The following is a 19,845-nucleotide window of genomic DNA, read 5'->3' as shown; positions in this document are numbered from 1 at the left end:
GATTGGGTAAATATGCAGAGCCTTACTGACAGGAGTAAGGGTAAACAAATTTGTATGCACGATAGAAAGATCAAGATAGGGAGGCAGATGGAGAGGGAGGCAGAGAGAGAGAAGCAAATTCAGTGACATCATTGGAGTCGGTTTGTGTCAGCATGCATGTGTTGAAAGTAGATGTGAGTGTACTGAAGCGTGTGCTGGGCAGAAGGGAGGGCTGAGAGCGAAATAGTGACGTATTGTAATCTGGAATACTGAGAAGTCCAGCTGTGCAGAATCTGGGCATAGCAAGGGCTTATGTTACGTCACACGAGCACACATGCACAAAAGCACGCAAATGCGCACATAGCCTGTCGTGAGTCCTGAAGGAACACAACTGTTACCAGGGAGAAAGGTTAACGGATGTGTGTGTGTGTGTGTGTGCAGCTCCTCGGCCCTGCTTTCTTGTACATCTTCTCCACTACCAAACAAATTTAGCAAATACTGAAGGTTGCCTCCACCCACCGCCGTTCCCACCTTCCCTTTCTCTGAGTCTGTGCAGCCGTGCACCCTGGGAAGGACGCAGTGATGCCAGATGGAGACGTGGTCGGCCTCATGTTGAGAGCCACAGTGCAGGATGGACGATTTGGACCCCGCTCTTTGGCAGCGATCGGCCTGGTGCTAAAATAACTCTCTCTTGGACTGGAAGTCCACTACGCTTCTAATGCACCTCCAACTCAACAACTAATGGCACGACCTCTTCAAAGAGCTGGACAATACTTATTTCTAGCTACATGACCATATTAGGCAGTGACCTCGGGAAAAGGAAATAACTCTACCCCTGTCACCCTCCCTTCTTTTGTGGTTATTTTTGACCCTCCCCCTACAGCTCCCTTAACCCCAAGCTCTTTTGTACTCTTCTTGATAAACATCAAATTGCTCCTTTCTTTTTTTTTCTTTTTTTTAAACTCCTCACGGAATGACTTTTATGGTCCGAAGAGTCTAAGGCATCCCAGCTCCAGAGATGAGCGTAAAGATGCAGTCATGTACATAAATGCATCCCCAGTGGTTGAAACCATTCAGCAAGCTGAGGCCACGACGGTTAATGTTTATTCACAACTAGCGTCAGGGCATGTTTAGCCTTGGGGTCGTCATGTACTAAAGGTCGTCGAGCATGGTTGCGTAATTATTTGTATGCACCGGGTATTCCGCACAGGTCTATTTATAGAACATATGTACATATCTTCTGTTGCATTATGTGTCAGCCTGATTTATTCGTCCCATCCCAATACGCGTGGGGGTCATTTATAAGAGCCGACAAAAAGGTCGGTGAAGAGCTCGATCATTTAAAAACAGGCCTAGTGATGGATATTTCCGGGGATATTGAGGCCACCGACGGTCTCCTTCTGCTCATATTCTTTCCGTTTGTGTAAAATAAAAGGCACAGGGCCGTTGTTGGTGAGGGATCATTAACATGTTTCAACTGAAAGCAGCTCCTATTCATGCTAGCAGCGTCTTCGACAATGGTAACTGAGGATGAAGCTTAAAGGGAAATTACAACCTGGACCTTATTTCTGGCATAAAATACAATCGTTTACTCACCCATATAACTTTGGTGTCATTTTGAGTCGTTCGAACATATATAGATCCAGTGGAGTGCGGCATATATCCATATAGTGGGAGTGACTGGGGCACCGAAACGCAGCCTCTAAATAACACATTATCTGCCGTGACACTCGTTCATTTCACCAATATTTTGTTACGATATGCTAATGCTATTCCCCGTTGAGTCTGGAGTTATCAAAATATTGGTGTAATGAACGAGTTTCGCAGCAGATAATGTGTTATTTAGAGGATACATTTCGGTGCCCCAGTCACTCCCACTATATGGATATACGCGGTGCAATTTTTGGGCATCAACATCTTGGCTTTGGAGCCAGAAGTTACAGTTTCATTTTCATTTCATTTAAGGCAGACAAGGCCACAACATACCTCTTTTTGAGGCCTAATATCTATTTAATTGTTAAAATACACCCAGCAGCTTGTGACCATATATGGTATAACACTTTAAGACCCTCCTACTTTGGCTACTCTTTTTGAACCAGGTGGCTACGTCCAGCTTTCATATATAGTCACTGTTCATTACCTGAGCAAGCCTGTTAAAACCTCTACACTACACTTCAAATCTTTTATTGTAGAGCTAAAGATGAATGTGAATCATCCTAAAAATATCTAGATATGATGTTGGTAACGATTATTTCCTCTGGCACCTGCGTCAGGATTGACTTTCCAGTCTTTAAGGTCCCTCTCGAAGTAAAGCTCTACGAACAATCATATTGTTTTTCACATCCAGTCATATTTATTTCTAGCCTTATAGTCATAGCCTTAATTTAGTCCATTTCTGTTTGGGAGAGGGTTATATTTATGTGTGTGTGTGTGTCTGTTTGGGTTTTGGGTCAAACTCATCAATAAAGAATGACAGTGGATCCTTCCTGCATAGTGATTTTCAGTTGGCACAGAAAATGCTGTAGTGGTTTCTAAAGCGCAAGCGGCACATTAGCAGAGCAGCAGCAGCTCCGAGACTCAATCTGTGTCTACACGGGAGGCGCCCAGGCACAATACCTCAGAACTCAATATGTAATCTTTGCGGCTATGTGTATAAAATGCAGGGAGGTGGACTTGAATCCAAATAATGGGCTCAGCGTTGGGTCTATGAGCATCTGTTCTGAGTAAAACTGGGTAGTCATCTGTGTCACATGCATCTGATGGTAAAGACAGATAGATGCTTTTTTTTTTAGATAGATACCTATTTTAATCAATCCAGGTGTCTACACAGGTGCCGTGATGGCTTGCCAGAGCGTATTTTTACACTTCAAGTCTGTTTTCTGAGTTTTACTCCACTCACTGTGACCTACAGCTCAGTACAACTCTGAAAACTGACATATACACTGATCAGCCATAACATTATGACTGAATAACATTGACCGTCTTGTGACAATTCAATGTTCTGCTGGGAAACCTTTGGACTTGACACTCGTGTGGATGTTACTTAGACATGTAGCACCCACCTAGACCAGACCAGGCACCCCCACCCCATAGCAATGACACTCCTTAATGGCAGCACTCATCCCCACACAAAAATGGTTAAGGAACAACTCAGAAAAACATGAAGAACAGCACAAGGTGTTGACCTGGTCTCCAAATTCACTAGATCCCAAACTGATCAAGTATCTGTGGGATGATCCACAGAGGACCCTCCCCTCAACCCATAGGACCCAAAGCCCCCCCACTAACAACAACCTGTTGCCAGACGCCACAGGACACCCTCAGAAGGCCCATGTCCATTCTCTGATGAGTCACAACTGTTTAGGAGGCACAAGGGAGACCCACACAATATTAGGAAGGTGGTCATAATGTTATGCCAGACTGTGTGGTTTAAAAATGTCCATATCTTATACAGGACATTTACAGGTTAACTCTTGATAATGGTGTAATAAGTGTGAGACTGAGCAGAGGATGATCGACACTGAAGGAGTTGATGTCTTTGTGCAACAACTGTAATGGCACTTATTAGTCTAAAATCAGATAAACAGTCGTCAACCTTATTCATTCCAGTATTGGAGGTTCGTGGCGTGTGTTAACAGGTGACCACTCATTTAAACAGATTCAACCCACTTCAGAGGACCTAAGTGGGCACTGAGTGCTTGGCGTGGTGCTGGCCTCATGTCACCACTTCTCTAGCATTACATCCTGCCTCTTCTCCGCTGCCACCTCCTCCCCAAGAGTGGGCACGCTGATAGGAGAGGCCAGATGCGTAGGTTGGTGTTAGAGATAAAGGGGGAGCTGTCTTCACTTCGCACCTGACTGACTCTGTGGAACCTTTCATATGCAGTAGTACAACGGGGACTATTTCCACAAGACTACCTTAGGAAAGCAGTTTTTTTTTTACTTTCTCTGGAAACTGTTCAGTTGTCACATTTATGCGTACGGAGTTTCACCGGGTACAAACTGCAGAATCAGGTGAAATGCACAATCACCAATACAGTGTTGTAGTAAGGAGTGCAAATGCAAGGTTTCAGCGCTTTTAATGTATTCCTGTGATAAGTGACAGAACAGATATGGCGTTGGGTGAATATATGCTGAAACTGCTGACATGAGCAAATAAGTGAGTGAAGATTTTCTACAAAGACAAGCCCTGTAGATTAAAGGAGGTTTATTGTATTCATGTGCAGCTTTATATTTTTATTCTGGGACCCCACTATAGCTTTTCATGATTCACAGGAAAAAAACAGACATCACCCCTGCCTTTTATAAAGAATCTCAGATGACAGTCTTTCCTGAAAATGGGCTATATTAGCTCCTGGCTCCCTATAAGCCCAATTTCTTCTGATTGCTTGCGAGCTCCGACTCATCCTTGTGCCACCGTGGATGTCCTTGTTCTTCACGTTGAATGTTCTTTCTGGACGTCTTGATTGGAAATTTCTTGGCAGTTTCACTGATCCATCTGCGCATTTCATGCATTTCTGGTTTGCTAAGCTGAGCAGCAAATCAGAGTGATCTCTCTGACCCACAACTTAAAATGCTGAACTGGCGGAAAAGCCACTGACAGGGGTTCGATTAGTGGCAGCGGTGCGGGAGATGGAGCCAAAACTAGGGCCGCAGACTGTCAGTGTGGTGTCCATGACTTAAATCATTATGTAAACCTCTGGCCACATTAAATATTAACATCTGAGATTGTTATGGAGCGTTTTATATATGACAGACAATAATAATTGGTCTCCGTTTAAAACATGACTCAAATCTACAGCCTGTTTTGAGCTGAACGTTAACAGCAGCATGCAAACGTTTCCACAGGGATGCTATGCTAACATGCACATGTTTTGTGCATGTTAGCTTGAACTGCTGATGATCATTCTCTGCAGAATTTGGATAGTCATACTGAAAAATAGGTTTTTCAGGATTCATCCACTGTTTGCACCAGACTGCACGTTGCAAGTTTCAGGCTGGACAAAACTGGTGAACCAGCAGACTCACCAACAATGTCATCCTTACAGACACAGCATCAGTGCAATAAATAATAGTCTTGCTGTTATGTCAGCCGACGGCCGGGCCTCCCTTTTGATCTAACGTATTCTGCATCCTCAGTGAATTCAGTGGTGTTTCATGGCCGAATGCAAAGCCATAACAAGTCCCATGAGACCATTAGCGCACTGCCTCTGTTCCTGGCTCCTCTTGGACAGATTCTGCCTCGAGATCCAACAATTTGTTTGTTGAAGTGAACAGAAAAGGAAAAGGGTGAATAGCAGAGAGTACGCAGATTCATTACGCTGTGGCGGGCCATTGCATTAGTGGTAGCAGATTATAATAGAGGGTCCCCAAACATCAGTCTCAAACAATCTCTCCCCAAGAAGAACAACTTTGCCCCTAGGAACAAACTGTACTAAAACGCTGTGTGTATGTGAGTGTGTGCTGCCTTGTGATTTGATCACTTACCAACCTTAACCATACGTAAAACATGGTTGATGTCAGCATGTTTTGTGCTCTATCTCTCCTGAAGCTGTAGTGCTGTAGTTATATTTGGAGCATTTTCCAAAATGCAGCTTTCTCAGCACAACATCTGACTCTATCCTGTGCATTATCAACACTTCCTGTCATTAGCAGGAAGTCCAGAAGTGATTGAAATGGATGGACGCTGGAGTGCTATTGACAGAGACAGAGACAGTAAGGTCATTATTACTTTGCCCAGAGGAGAGAGTCCTCTCCCAGGTCTCCTAAGTGCTTCTTCTTCTACTTTACCATCATCAGAATCGCCTTGTCACCGCTGGCCCGTCTGGAAGACAGCCTCCATCAAAATAAGAGTGGTACTGAAATGTGTCAAAGTCACGGCAGGAGATGCCTGTCACGGTTAGAGAGTTGTGATTGGCCGATGTCACGGAGAATCTAATTCACTGTCTTTGTCAAGCATAAGGGGATCTGAGCAGCTTATCTTTAGTAAACACAATCTTCCAGGATTCCCTTGTCCGGGACCACGAGGTAGCTTCGGAAAGTTTCCAGGCACCGGTGAAAGCAACTCCACTCGCTCCTTCATCTCAGGTCGAGGGGAGCAGCGGCCGCCGACGGAGCTTCATAACTTGCCATACGGACACCAAGTTTGAACCCACAGCAGTCACGCTTGACTGTGTTTGTGCTCGCAGGCTAGCTGTGTGCTCACATACCATAATTAGCGTAATGAGTTATTTATAGCCAGCTGTGGAATTAGCTGTGGAATTGCCAGGCTGCCTCAGGGCTGATTAAGCCACTTGCCAATCAATTATTTATGGCTTCCTGGAGAAGAGTAGCTTGTCCTCTTTTGTATGCAGCGCCATGGCAACACAACAGGAAGCAGAAAGCCTGTGGAGAGGAAGTAGACCCTGTGATAGAATCAGCTGTGCCACCCCTGTCTGCGCCATCTCTCTCTGTCTCACACCACATAGTGTTCTAATATAACCCATGCTTTTATTAGCAGCCCGCTATGAACTCCCTGGACCCAATAAAAGGTGTTTATGTTCTGTATTTGAGGGAAAATAAATAAATTGGATGCATGAAATTAGATTATTCCCAGTCGGTGAGATGGAGAAACGGACTGAACATGGCAAAGAGAGTGTGTTTTTGTTTTGTTTTTTTTCTCATCCAGCTGTGAGATCAGGTAAACTACCTCTGGATGATAATAAACACAGTTAATGAGGTTCTCGGGGTCATTTCTGTTTCACACCTCCTAATTGTTTCGGGGATGAAAAGTCCCAAGAGGTAGCGTATAAAAAAAGGTTTTCCGCTCTTTTCTGAAATAATGTCGCTTCTACGGCTGAAGGTCTTCCACTGCAGAAGTGTAAGTTCGTTTGAAACTGTTCCTTGTGAGTAACAGTGAATCCTGTCAATCAGGCAGCCAGAAGAGGTTTCTGTCATAGTAAGGAACACCATGTGAAATCTCTCCCAGTTGCACAACTTCCTCTCTAAGCCAAAAACAGTTCTTACCAGTAGTGGCATCCTCACACTTGTCTATCTCTGTTTTTCTGAATGTTCCTGCTCATGTTTCTCACTTTCCTACACACCACACAACCACGCCGTCACAGAGGTGTATCAGCCAGTAAGCCAGGTAACTCCACATACAGTAACTGTGCAGCGAAAGTGAGCACAGCCTGTAATAAAGCAACCGGACGAAGTCTCCCCTCTGCGTGTCAGCGAGGGCAGAGTGACGCTTTGAGGCGAATTTCAATCAGTCTGTCTCACTCCTACACAGCTAGTTGGCTTCTGGCTGTGTGGGAGGCCCACAGGACATTGCCATGGGCTGCAGCTTCGCAGATCTGCCACCCAAATTGAATCTAAAATCCTCTGCAGTTGTTCCTTATCCACTTTTCTCTATTTTTATAAACCATGCTCTTGCAGGAATCGCTATGCTCAGAGTTTGCAAACTTAATCTGTGAAAAGTTCCCCAGACGGCAAACAACAACAAATAAACAGATGCCAAAAATCCAATACAGGAAGCTTTAATTAAAACACAGGAGAGCATTTCTTTACAGAAGACAATAAAGCAGGTACAAAACTAAACCGAAAGCAGGATATGTGCTGTAGGTAGGGCACTGCAGAGATTACTCAGATTAAAAGACAATAACATTGTTTGCTCATTTTATTATTTCAAGCTAAAACTACAGTTTGTATCTCCTTTGGATTAGATCAGATTGGATCACGGAGGCCACTTTCAAGTCTGTAGAGTCAAAAGTTGTAGCCCGCAGCAGATTAGCTTAGCTTAAAAACAGTCGATGGAAGTTAAAAGACCTCCATCATCCATGTGCAAAACCAAAGTGTAAAAAGGGCAGATATGCACAATACTGTTTCTAGCTAACGGAGAAACGGAGGCAAAGCAGCGAATAACCATATTTCATAAATGAACGAGGACAAACGTAGATCCAAAAACATAGCACATACGTAGTTCCCCCGAGTCCAGCGGAGAAAGTCCTGCAGGGCCGGCTTGAAGACATGAACGAATTACGGAATAGAGCGATCACACTGGTCAAACTAACTGGACTTTTGGGCTCAAATGTGTTAAAAACACCTTTAAAGCCAAACTAACTTCGCCTCACGTCACCTGTATGTAAAGCGAATTGCTACCTGCAGCTGCATGAAAATAAATAACTCTCCAAACCAGCAGGTGGCAGTAGCCTGTATTCGTCATTCAAAAGGGGAAAACCAGAAGAGCTAGGACTAGCTGTGAATCATGCTGATCAGTTCGTTTACAGTTTGTAGGTAGGTCACATCCATCTTTCTTCTCACGCACTGGTTCGTTGTTGGCCAGCCAATCAGAGAGACCTCTCGCCTGCAATTCAACACGCTAAATCTGCTGGAAAGCTGCCAACGGGGGCTCAAAGTCGCGACAACGCTGCAGCACCACCAAAACCACGGCCACAGACGCTCACCAAAAGCCGAACGTCGGCTTGGCGCGTCGCAGCCCTTAGACTTTCAATGTTAAACCCAGCGTCACCGCAAAACCCCCATGTGTATTTCTTATCACTTCCTCCCTCCCTTTCTCACTTTGTTTCACACATTTTTCCTCACTAAGCAGTATATTCGTGGCCACAGTTGTTCTGGAGGGACATCTGTTTGCCCAGGGAGTCATCAATCCCAGCATGCCTGGCTGTTGCCCAGCCTTGGCTACTGTATGTGTCTTTTTCCTACCCGCTGTCTACTTGTTTGGAGATCAATCATCGCTTTCTCATTTGCGCAGCATTTATGGAGAGGGAGGTGCGCGGCGAGTCGGAGATGATGCACAGATAAATATGTACCCTCCAGTGTGCGCGACACGGACCCGCATTCAAACACGCGGGCGGCGCGTCGCTTGTATCAACAAACACATTCAATTAAAAAAAAAAAAAAGCCAAAAGAAAGACATGCGCGTCTGAGTCCGGGGTAGCATAAATAGAAAATACCAAACATTAACACTGCCAGTTTATTGTGACAGTTTCGAAAGGCCGCCGTGCGTCTGTGTGTATACATACAGCGCTGTACATGTACACAAAAGACAGGAGCTTTATCTGCAAGGACAAACAAATGACTAATGCTTGCCGTGACAGGAAGCTGAAGTAACTACTGTTCAAGTACTGACTCATTTAGCTGATTTTCACAATGAGTTTACAGTATAAATAAATCAAATGCCATAAGGTGACAGTGTTTTTGATTCCTTTTACTTTTGTAACCGTGATCTTTCTAAGAGTTTGCTAAAAAATAAAAAATCTTGGCAAGTGTAGGATATTATTATTGGCATGCTCAGACGCCAAGTGCACCTGTCCACTTGTTCCCCTTGAGCCTACATAACCAACATACAGTAGTCTTGCACCTGTTCGCCTTGTCGTTGCCTGCTGTGACGCTTTGCAGCCGCTCTGTCTTGTTCTTCTCGAACAGAGGCAGCTTCAGGTCGACTCTCTGCGGCGAGAACAAGTCTTTACCAAGTCTTTCCTGTACTGTCACAACTTGTCAAATTCAATTCGGTCTGAACTCCCAGATCAAAAATTTGGCTGTTAATCACGTTATCTCTCACACTTCCTTTGCGCAACTTGTTGTTCACATTTACCTCAAACCAGACACACCGACTAACACTCCCTCTCTCTCACACACACACATACACTGCTTGGCCTTCGTCCCTTACATCATGTTTCCATTGCTCAATGAAAGACGACCTGGATCGTGTGCCGTCACTGGTTTTATTTGTCAATGGAAGACAAACGCACGCTTACTTTATTTCCATGCCTTTCCTTTTAGAGATGGATGGCATTTGCCTCGAGTTAAAAAATTTGAAACACGATGATTGTTTTATTAGTGTACTTTGTCTGTTAAGACTCATTTATAGTACTGCGGGACATAGACGCCGTAACCTACGTACATAGCCAACGCTGGTGCTAGCCTTTTATATTTGTGCGCTAGTTGGCGCTGTGTCTTTTTAGCCAGTCGGATTAATTTTTGTTTCTACTTCCTGCTTCACTTTCAACTGAAAGATTCCCCGAAGACGAGTCATACAAATGTTTGTATAGCCGAACTTCCTCAGTTAACCCCTTAACGCCTAGTGTCACGAATTCGCGACGCACTGTTTCCACTCAGACTGCAGCCGAAATAATGCATGTAATACTCCAATGTCGGATTGTGCACATTCAAAAAATTCCTAGGAACCTTTTGCAAGCACTAGTTTTCTCGTAGGACCGGTCATAGTGGTAAGCAAAAATACAAATAATTCATTTCTTTATATAATTGAAAAATCAACTCAGGCGTTAAGGTGTTAACCTTTTCTCGATGTGTTCCGTCTTTATTGATCTAAAACAATCGATTCGAAAATTGCAGAGACGGAGAAGCAGCCGGAAATACTAGAGCGGAAACATGCTGCTACCAAGCGGACCAATCACTGGGGAGGTGCACGTCAGCTACGGCGCTAGGGTCTGCGTTGTCACCGTAGCTTCTGCGTCAGTTTGTCTAAACCGCCTATCACTTATACCAGATACTCATAATTGAAGTGGAACCAGTAAATGTTTGTCGTGTTTGCTTAAAAAAAAAAACTCAAAACAACTTAAAGATTTATTAGACGTTTAATGTATTTACAAGCGTTTTATTTGTATCGTATTTGCCCCTCCCCCCACCTCCACCCCCGACTCCAACCCCCAGGCTGTTTCTACCAATTTAGTTCAAGCTAATCACTAATCAATAACCGCCCAAACAGCTACACAAACACACACACACCCACCCAAACACACATTCCTCCCGCTTGTTCTGTCCAATTAAATCCATCATAAAGATTCCAAGGCAAGTGTATAATAGGAACACAATATCTCGGCAGTCATTACCCAAGCCGCGGTGGCCTGGTTCTCATTACCTAGAGACCTCGCCGGAGCTACCAGCCTTACGCACACACACACGCACATTCAAATATACTTATGGTTTCCTTCTCACTAATTTGAGACCCGGTTAAAACGTTCTTGGGTGGAAAATGCTCGGTGTCAGCACGGCAGCTTGTAAAACGTCCTCTGAAATCCTGTATCAGCAGCTTGCGAGCGTCCACAGAGGGAGGATGAGGGCAGTGGCAGAAATGTATTGTGTACTATCTGTGCTGTGTGTTTCGGTAGCATTTTTGTATATGTGTGTGTGTGTGTGTGTGTGTGTGTGTGTGTATGTTTACTGCCCAAGGCTTTATAAATATGTTGCCTTCCTGTTGAAATAGATTTATTATCAGCCCTCCAATCGATGGTTGCACTCTCACGGATACAGTAAAGTACAGGTCGGAAAACATATTCAGGGTTTGTTGAACGTGAATAACTCCAGGGACGCGTGCAAACTTCCAGCCTCTTCCACTTACATGTACTGTATGCATATGGGCAGCGGCAGCAGCATGGAGTACACTCACACACATCTTGTAATGCATTTGAGGTGGAATGTGAGTGGCCCTGTTCATTGCCTTGGAAACGGCAGGCTGGCCAGTGGAGGTAGCAGCTCCACGGTAATGATGTTATCACCAGAATGGGTTCAGTTTAGGACAGACCCCCACAGACCTACTGTACATACACACTGAGACACACACAGTGCTGCTGGCCCTTTTCTCCTGCTCCTTTCGTTTTTTAGACGAGAAGCAGATTCGAGGCAGAAATGTGAGATATTCCTGTGGAGGACGTAGTCTTTGCATGCACATTTTTACGAAACGAATAGGTTTTAATTCCTTCAAGTATATACTGACATGACCGGTTATATAAGAGGCTGATTTTAATTTTTTTATAGTGTTTGAATTAAATCTCATGTTACAGTTTGTTATTTGAGATTAACATAATGTCATAATCTGGGCCTTTGGGAAACTGTGATTAGCATTTTTCTTATAGACTCAGAGGTGGTACTTGGGGAATCGACTAGCAGCAATGTGGTGACAAGTGACTGTTGAATAATGTGTAATTAATAATAATTAAATTTACCAACTAATCTCAGTTTTGAAGCGATGCGATTGCGGCAACAACCCAGGTCTAATAACATCTAATAACTTTTGCTCCTAGCCCCAAATTTACGATGTTTGGAGCCTTGGTTAAACCCAGACAAGGTGACGTTTCGTTGACTATATTCTTTATTTTTCAAATGGAGTGTGAGGACCTACGTACAATAACAATATGTGTTTACCTTGGAAAGAGTTAGGTTGGGAAATATACAGCAGGGTTACCCAGGCATCCAGATCTTGTAAAGGTCCGCTAGCCACCAGTTGTTGGCTCCGACTAGTGAATTAGTTTATACATGGACGGGGATTTTTTGAATCAAGTCAACAGTTAATTATAAAGAACACAACTTTCAAAATGTCACCCCTTTTTAGTTTTAGATTATTTGACATTTCTGCTCTCCAGCTACAATTATTCAGATCTTTAAGGGCTTATAATATCTACAATATCTGCGATGTGTCAGATTCCCGCTGTTAGATGAAGTCGATGTTCACTTATTATATAAAACACACACACACACACACACACATATACATGGATCATCCTACGCATGTCTGCCAGCTCAGGTAAAAAAAAAAAAATTGATAAAAAAAAGTGATTGTTTCTTTCGCAGCTTTGAATGTCTTTTCTCATTCTGACAACCGGCGTAAGTGGAAATGGAAATGTTTATATGCTGTCAGCCACATTATTAACCACGGTGCACCTCCATCTCCCCATCTCTGTCAGCCGCCGGTTTCTCCCTCCCTCACCCACCACCACCACCACCTCCACCTCCCCTTCTCATCCTCCACTTGCACCCCTGTCATTGCCACTTCTCATATCTCATTTCTCCACAGGGGAGACGCAGATTTATGCTTGTTGTGGTCAATTCACATTCATTTCTCTCACTTCAGTATGTAAACTAACACTGGTGTTTATTCGCTGCTCACAGGGGGCATTCATTTTGGATTACACCGCGGCAAAACGATCCGTGCTTCAGCCTTCGTACCTTCCTTTTATTACATTCCTAAATCCTCTTTTTTTTCTTCTATCCAAATGAACCCTCTTTCAGTCGCAGTGGTTGAGTTACATTCTTCAACCGCTGCCACTTTTATTCTCCTTTCTCCTTCCCCTTTAGTAGTACTGTCCTTGGTCTCGTTGTTGCGTGAAGTGTGGAAGACTTCATCTAAATGGACGGCTAACTTTCAGAAAGTGGCCTCTGACCAGATGGATTGTTTTTAAAATGTGCACAGATTTTCACGGCACATGGAGCATGAGTTATGATGGATTGCTGTGAAATTTGGTGAACACCTTCATGTCCCCCTGAGGATGATTGGTAAAAACGCTGGTGGACCTGTGATGTAGTTAAAATGCGTATTTGTCGGAAAATTTCTGGGCACATTCATCCAATATTGTTGCCCAATTTAAGTTATATCAAAGAACTTGCCAAACATCATCATAAATCTGATGCATCTGCCAACATTTCTTTGCCGGCGCACCCCATAGAAATATTTAATATTTAATTGCCAGGGCTGAAGAATTGAGCAACTGTAGCAACAGAGAAAGAGTCAGCTACAGCGATTAGTTATGAATGTAACTTGGGTTCTGTGAATTTAGCAGCTCTTGTGATTAAGAGAATTAAAAACGAACCCAGGAACTGTCTGAGAAAGGTTTCTGATTATCCAGAGTAAAATAAAAAGAAACTACTTGCAGGAAATAGGTGGTGAACACTGATTACCACTGATTTGGCTTCTCCTCATTGGAGAACACCGAGAGAAGAGAAAGGACTATAGATTTTAGGCGTACATCAAATGCACAGCTTGACAGTGTGTAATTGTTCTTACTGTCTTACTTACACTTTAGCTTTAAGACGTGTTCAGACAGAAAGCAAATACATTTTTCACCTTGGACCCTTGGAGAACATACAGACGCTGCTTCTTTACTTCGCTGTGGTTTTATATTGACATGATCACGCCCTTTCGTTTGGCACTTGTGACTAGTTTGAGTTACAGAAGGTAGGAAATGCTTGATTAAGTTTTTTCCTGTCCACATAATATTCATTATCAGACAGTTTCAAGCACTGATGCGCTGATTATAAGGTTGCGAATTCCACGTTTACCTCATTAAATTAGTTAAAGCCATTGCATTTTACACGGATAACCTTGTTACACTTTTTACAAGCTTTCACAAGTTTGACCACAGAATTGTAAGGGATAGTTTGGGGAATATATACATAAACAACATAGATAGATAGATAGATAGATAGATAGATTGCTTGCCGTAATGGTTCCTGCTTATTATACATGTAGGCAGTTATTAATATCTTGAATGTCCTCTGTGTGTGTGCATACTTGTGTGTTGGAATGATAATGTTAATGAGCCGCGAGCATGTGTCTCTTAGTTATTTATAAAGTGTTTTGTGCTCAAGGGTACGCACAGCTACCTCCCTATCCTGTTACGTCCCTGTCCCAGTGAGGGACACTGCATGCACTCCTGTTGCTTTCCAGGGTTGTCCTGTGTCAGACATGTATTATCATATATATATATATTTATGCTGTCTATATGTATCTAAGCTTTCTTTAAAGTGTGTGTGTGGGCAGGTCGTGTCAGGTAGACCCAGACAGCGTTGCGGGCCCCCGTGAGTGAGCGATGCTACCTTTGATTCTATCACAGGGGTCACATCCTCTCGACGGGCGCACCGCTTCCTGTTGTGTTGCCATGGCGACACAGCATACAATGAAAGGACAAGCTACTCTCCTCCTCGAAGCCATGAGCTGTGTTTGTCTTCCACCGCCACACCGCATGGAAACAAACAGACAAACACACAAACACACACACACTCCCGTCTCCTCACAGAGTTGGGAAGAGTAAACACCACACACACACACATTTGCTCTGTTATAAATACTCGTTTGCACCAAAAAGCACCGGTGCAGCACACTATCCAGTTACCAGTTTAATGATCAGTTAAGCCACGCTGGCATGCCGGTTACCTTACTAGAAAATAGGTCACTATATTGAGATATTCACCAATCACATCACTGTGGATTACCAGATGCAGGCACATCCCATCAGGACATTAGATATTGAAAATTAACCGGAGGATTTTCTAACAGTGAAAAAATTTTTCCTCCCGATGTGTGTTCCCTGTTACCAAGACGCTGCAGTCCTCCATGCACGGGTGCCCGTAATTGTCTTCTTTTGAAGACAGAAAAACTTGCGAGCTAGAATTCACAGGCAATCTGTTTCGCTCGTTTGTCGAAACTTTCGGTGTTGTGGTGAACGTGAAAGATTGCACAGACCAGATCAAACATTTCACACAGAGAGATGAATTTGATTTTTGTTCGGGGGAACAGTCATCCTAGCATTCTGCTACTTAAAACCGCCACAGCTGAAGCAAACATGAAGCACAGACTCTAGACACTTTTTGTTTTTACATTGTACGCCATTGCTACTGTGTAAAATCCATTCATATGGGGGAGGGTGAGTCTTTCAGCTGGCTGTGCTGAGGTGGCTGTGCAGGGAGCAGTTAAGCCCGGGGATGTTAAGCTGTCCCTTACAACTGAAATGAAATGACCTGCAGGGGTAAGCAGCACTGTGTCTGTGTCTGTGAGTATCTAGTGCAACTGTTTGCAGCACGAGAGCTGCTGTCATTCTCAACGAATACATTTAAATGGAGGTTTCGATTTAAACAGAATAGGTCCGATTCCAATTTATCCCCAACCGCGACATCCCGTCCACGCCTACCCGCAATTCAGAGGAGGAAAATCGATGCAAAGGTGCCACTGGTGGCGGGTGATTTTTGCCCGTGATGGCTCATCAATCACTGTCAGTAGTTAAACATCCAATCAGAGGGGACCTTGCCTGTGTCACATTCTGTCCGATTGATGGGAGAATTTTTCATCCGGCTGTGGAATCAGGTTGAAATATATCTGTCCTACCTAGCCTAAAAAAATAAATCCTTTTCAGGGCAGAACATATACCTCCTCTGTAACAGTCTGTCCTAAATAAATATGGTAATTTAAATCATCAGATGGATATTTTCAACTGCACACGAACGAGTGCTGGTAGTGGCGGTGAGGTAGCAATCAGAAGCTTCACAGTCGACACACACAAAAAAAAGTCCAATCCAGTGGAAAAAATAATCTGCAGCTATTTAGATAATTGACTTATTGTTTCAGTGATTGTTAAATTTCTAGGCTGAGGTTCTGAATTAGAAGGATTTTCTGTTTCTTTAGTTTCTTAATTTAGTTTGTTGTGTTTTTTTATTATTCATTATTTATTTATTTATTTTTTTGTTTAGACAAAATAATAAATGGACTAATCACTTAAATCCTGGGTAGTAGAATCTAAGCTGATTATTCGTTGCAGCTCTACAGTGCAGTCACTTCGATAGTATAGGATTTAGATGCGCGTGGTATTCGATCTGCTTCCTGCTTTAAAGGGGAATCACCATTTTTTACAATCTGGACCTTATTTCTGGCATAAAATCCGATCGCTTACTCACCCCTATAACTTTGGTGTCATTTGGAGTCGTTCGGAAGATATTTAGCTCCAGTGGAGCGCTGCGTATATCCATATAGTGGGAGTGACTGGGGCACAGAAATGCAGCCTCTAAATAACGCATCATCTGCCGCGAAAGTCATTCATTTCACCGATATTTTGTTATCTTACGCTAGTGCTACTCCCCGTTGAGTCCGGAGTTTCCTGTTGTCTTGACAAAATATTGGTAAAATGAACGAGTTTCGCGGGCAGATAATGAGTTATTTACAGGCTGCGTTTCGGTGCCCCAGTCACTCCCACTATATGGATATACGCGGCGCTCTGCTGGAGCTAAATATCTTCCGAACGACTCCAAATGATACCAAAGTTATTTGGGTGAGTAAACGATCGTATTTTATGCCAGAAATGAGGTCCAGGTTGTAAAAAAACGGTAGTTCCCCTTTAAGTTTCTCTTCCTTGTTCCTACATTTTTAGCGAGTTCTTAAAAAGTTATGGGTGACGAGCTTTCAAATATAATATTCACATTTCAGTAGTCGAGTCTAACCGCATGGATTATTTAAAATATGGATGTGAATGTCTGGTGCGTAATGTGCTCTTTACAGAAATGACAAATGACTGATGAGCAGCTAAATATATGGAAATGACTAATAACGTGAATGGATGGTGCATTTGATGCATCTGGCAAATGCATTCATTAAAGTTGTAAATGTGATTCTGTTGGAGACTTAAAATGAAGCGCTTCACGACAGGTTTGCGTTGTGGTGCGGCCGCACGATACGTCTGTCAGTCCAGACTCGGAGAAGGGATTTACAGAAATCATTTCCCTGACATGACGCCGACTGTGCAATCTGAGGGTGTTGAGTGGACGTGAGATTTCTCGGCCTTGCATTATCAGCGCCACAGCAGAAACTGAACATGTTTTATTTTTTTTTCGCTCAGAGAAGATGGAGTAGTTGATACACAGTGCACACAGCACAACCCCGGACAAGGTTGTACATGTTGTTTTATTCTAAGTATAGTGTTGTTGCTATTGCACTTTCATACACTGATCATCCATAACATTATGACCACTGACATTGACCATCTTGTGACAATTCAATGTTCTGCTGAGAAACGTTTAGACCTGGCATTCATTCGTGTGGATGTTACTTAGACATGTAGCACCCACCTAGACCAGACCAGACACTATCACCCCATAGCAATGACACTCCTTGATGACAGCAGCCATCCCCAGCAGGATGCAGCCTGACACAGGTACACACACAAAATTGATTTAGGAACAACTCAGAAAAACATGAAGAACAGCACAAGATGTTGACCTGGCCCCCAAATTCACTAGATCCCAAACTGATCAAGTATCTGTGGGATGATCCACAGAGGCCCCTCCCCTCAACCCATAGGACCCAGAGGCCCCCCAATAATAACATCCTGTTGCCAGACACCACAGGACACCCTCAGAAGGCCCATGTCCATTCTCTGATGAGTCACAACTGTTTTGGAGACCTACACAATATTAGGAAGGTGGTCATAATGTTATGCCTGATTGGTGTATATTTATTGTTTTTTACTTTCTCTGAATCTGACATGAACTAGAAGCACTTTTACACTTGTGTATGCTTAGATACAGTAACAACCACACACTTACGGCTGCTACAAGCTGGTTCTCCAGGATTATTTCTGTTTTGATTGCAAATGTATAGAAAAGTAGAGCTGTGGAAGATGGAAATCACAGTCAATCATTTCTCTGGATGTTCTTGATATTAACACCCAGAACATATATAATATATAGAAAATATATACGCTTAAGTTACCTGAAAATCCTTGGAAGGAGGTTGGAAGGAGGTTTCCCACTCTGCAATCGACTATCAATGTAGACAGTGATAGTAGAACTGTATTTATATAAAAACCAATGGCAGAAAATATGTTATTATGTTCCCAGACTGAATGGTAACCATGTTAGCTGCCAGACATTTGTTTCATTTGTTGGTTCCTTGTATCTCCTGGCTGATAGCCGTAGCTTTAGCGACACGGCTACTCCTATCAGAAGGGCGTCTGTCCAAAGAAGCAAGAAATTACTGCAAGAATCCTGATTTTAAATGCAAACCGATCACACAGACAAACCAAAACACTACTGGCAACAAAGCCAACTGTGACACTACCTGCGTCTCGGCCAAAAAAGTTGCACTTGAACACACCGCGAAGACCGCAGCCTTGGATTTGCTGGTACAGTGTATGCGCTGTGTGCCTGGAGCAGACACTATTAGTTGGGGAGGCGAAGAAGCGAAGAAGAGCTACATGTAAAATGAGGAAAAAGCCTTCTGTGTGCCCTTTGGACTTTGTCTTTTTGCCAGTTCAACATGCTGAATCGTCTGAAAAGCCAGCGACAGGGGTCCTACTGGTGCCAGCAGTGCGGGACACACTGGAAAAACTGGGGGTTGGATTAATACGCATGTCCTGTTACTTACTGATCTACTAGGCTCATGCCAAGTGAACAGAGTGAATGCCTTCTCTGCTCCTTCGACTCGCTTTCATTTTCCAGGAAGAGTTTGCACAGTTGTTGTTCCATCGTATGCCACTTCAGCCTCTCGGGAGAACTACCAACGGCTACCAGGAAAACAAAAGCACTATCTTCTTTCTGTTACGCACGTTCTTCGTGATGTAAATTGAGCCTTGACTTTCCACAAAGACTTTGGCGGACAGAATTGCATGGTATTTATTCCTTGAATTTAACCACAGCACTTGTCTATGGCCACTTTAAGGTAGTTTAGATAAGGCACATGCCTGAGATATCACAGCCCTCCTCTGCCGAACCCAGGCTTTTGTGAATGACTGTCCCATTATTGCAGTTTGCTTTTTATCTACCGGGCCATGAATGTATTTGCTTGTTCTTCCCATCTCACTCTCATTTTTCCTGATTGTCACACTCACTCTGTACCGACACCTATTTCTCCCGGACCGACCGACTCGTGATTCATATGCTCACATGGTATTATGCTGCAAGTGCATGATCGATTTCCAGGCAGATTTCTTGCCCACACGCCCACAGCCCGAAAGCTTTGCTATGTAATCACACAAAGTATGTTGGAAATCCTTTTTTTTAAATTTTTTTTTTTTATTTCACACCTAAAGGTTCATCAGCACTTGGCCCACTCACCAATGACATTACCTCCGCTTTTGTGTTCCTGCAGAAATCAATCGGCAGCCACTTAGAAGTGAGGGGGCTTTAATTAAATAAATGGAGCGCGCCGTTGCCGGAGTTGGGGAAGGGGGACGAGGCTGACAAGAGGAGAACCGCAAAAACGGGGAACGAGTACGGCGGGCAGTGCAATCTGTTGTTTTGGCTGCCCACCACTCTCGGAGAAGCCATGAGTCAGTCGCCCTCTGAAATACCCCGACCCCTGCCTGC

This window comes from Chelon labrosus (assembly GCF_963514085.1).
Source record: "Chelon labrosus genome assembly, chromosome: 23".
Taxonomy (NCBI): Eukaryota; Metazoa; Chordata; class Actinopteri; order Mugiliformes; family Mugilidae; genus Chelon; species Chelon labrosus.
Note: the sequence above shows the minus strand (reverse complement) of the source record.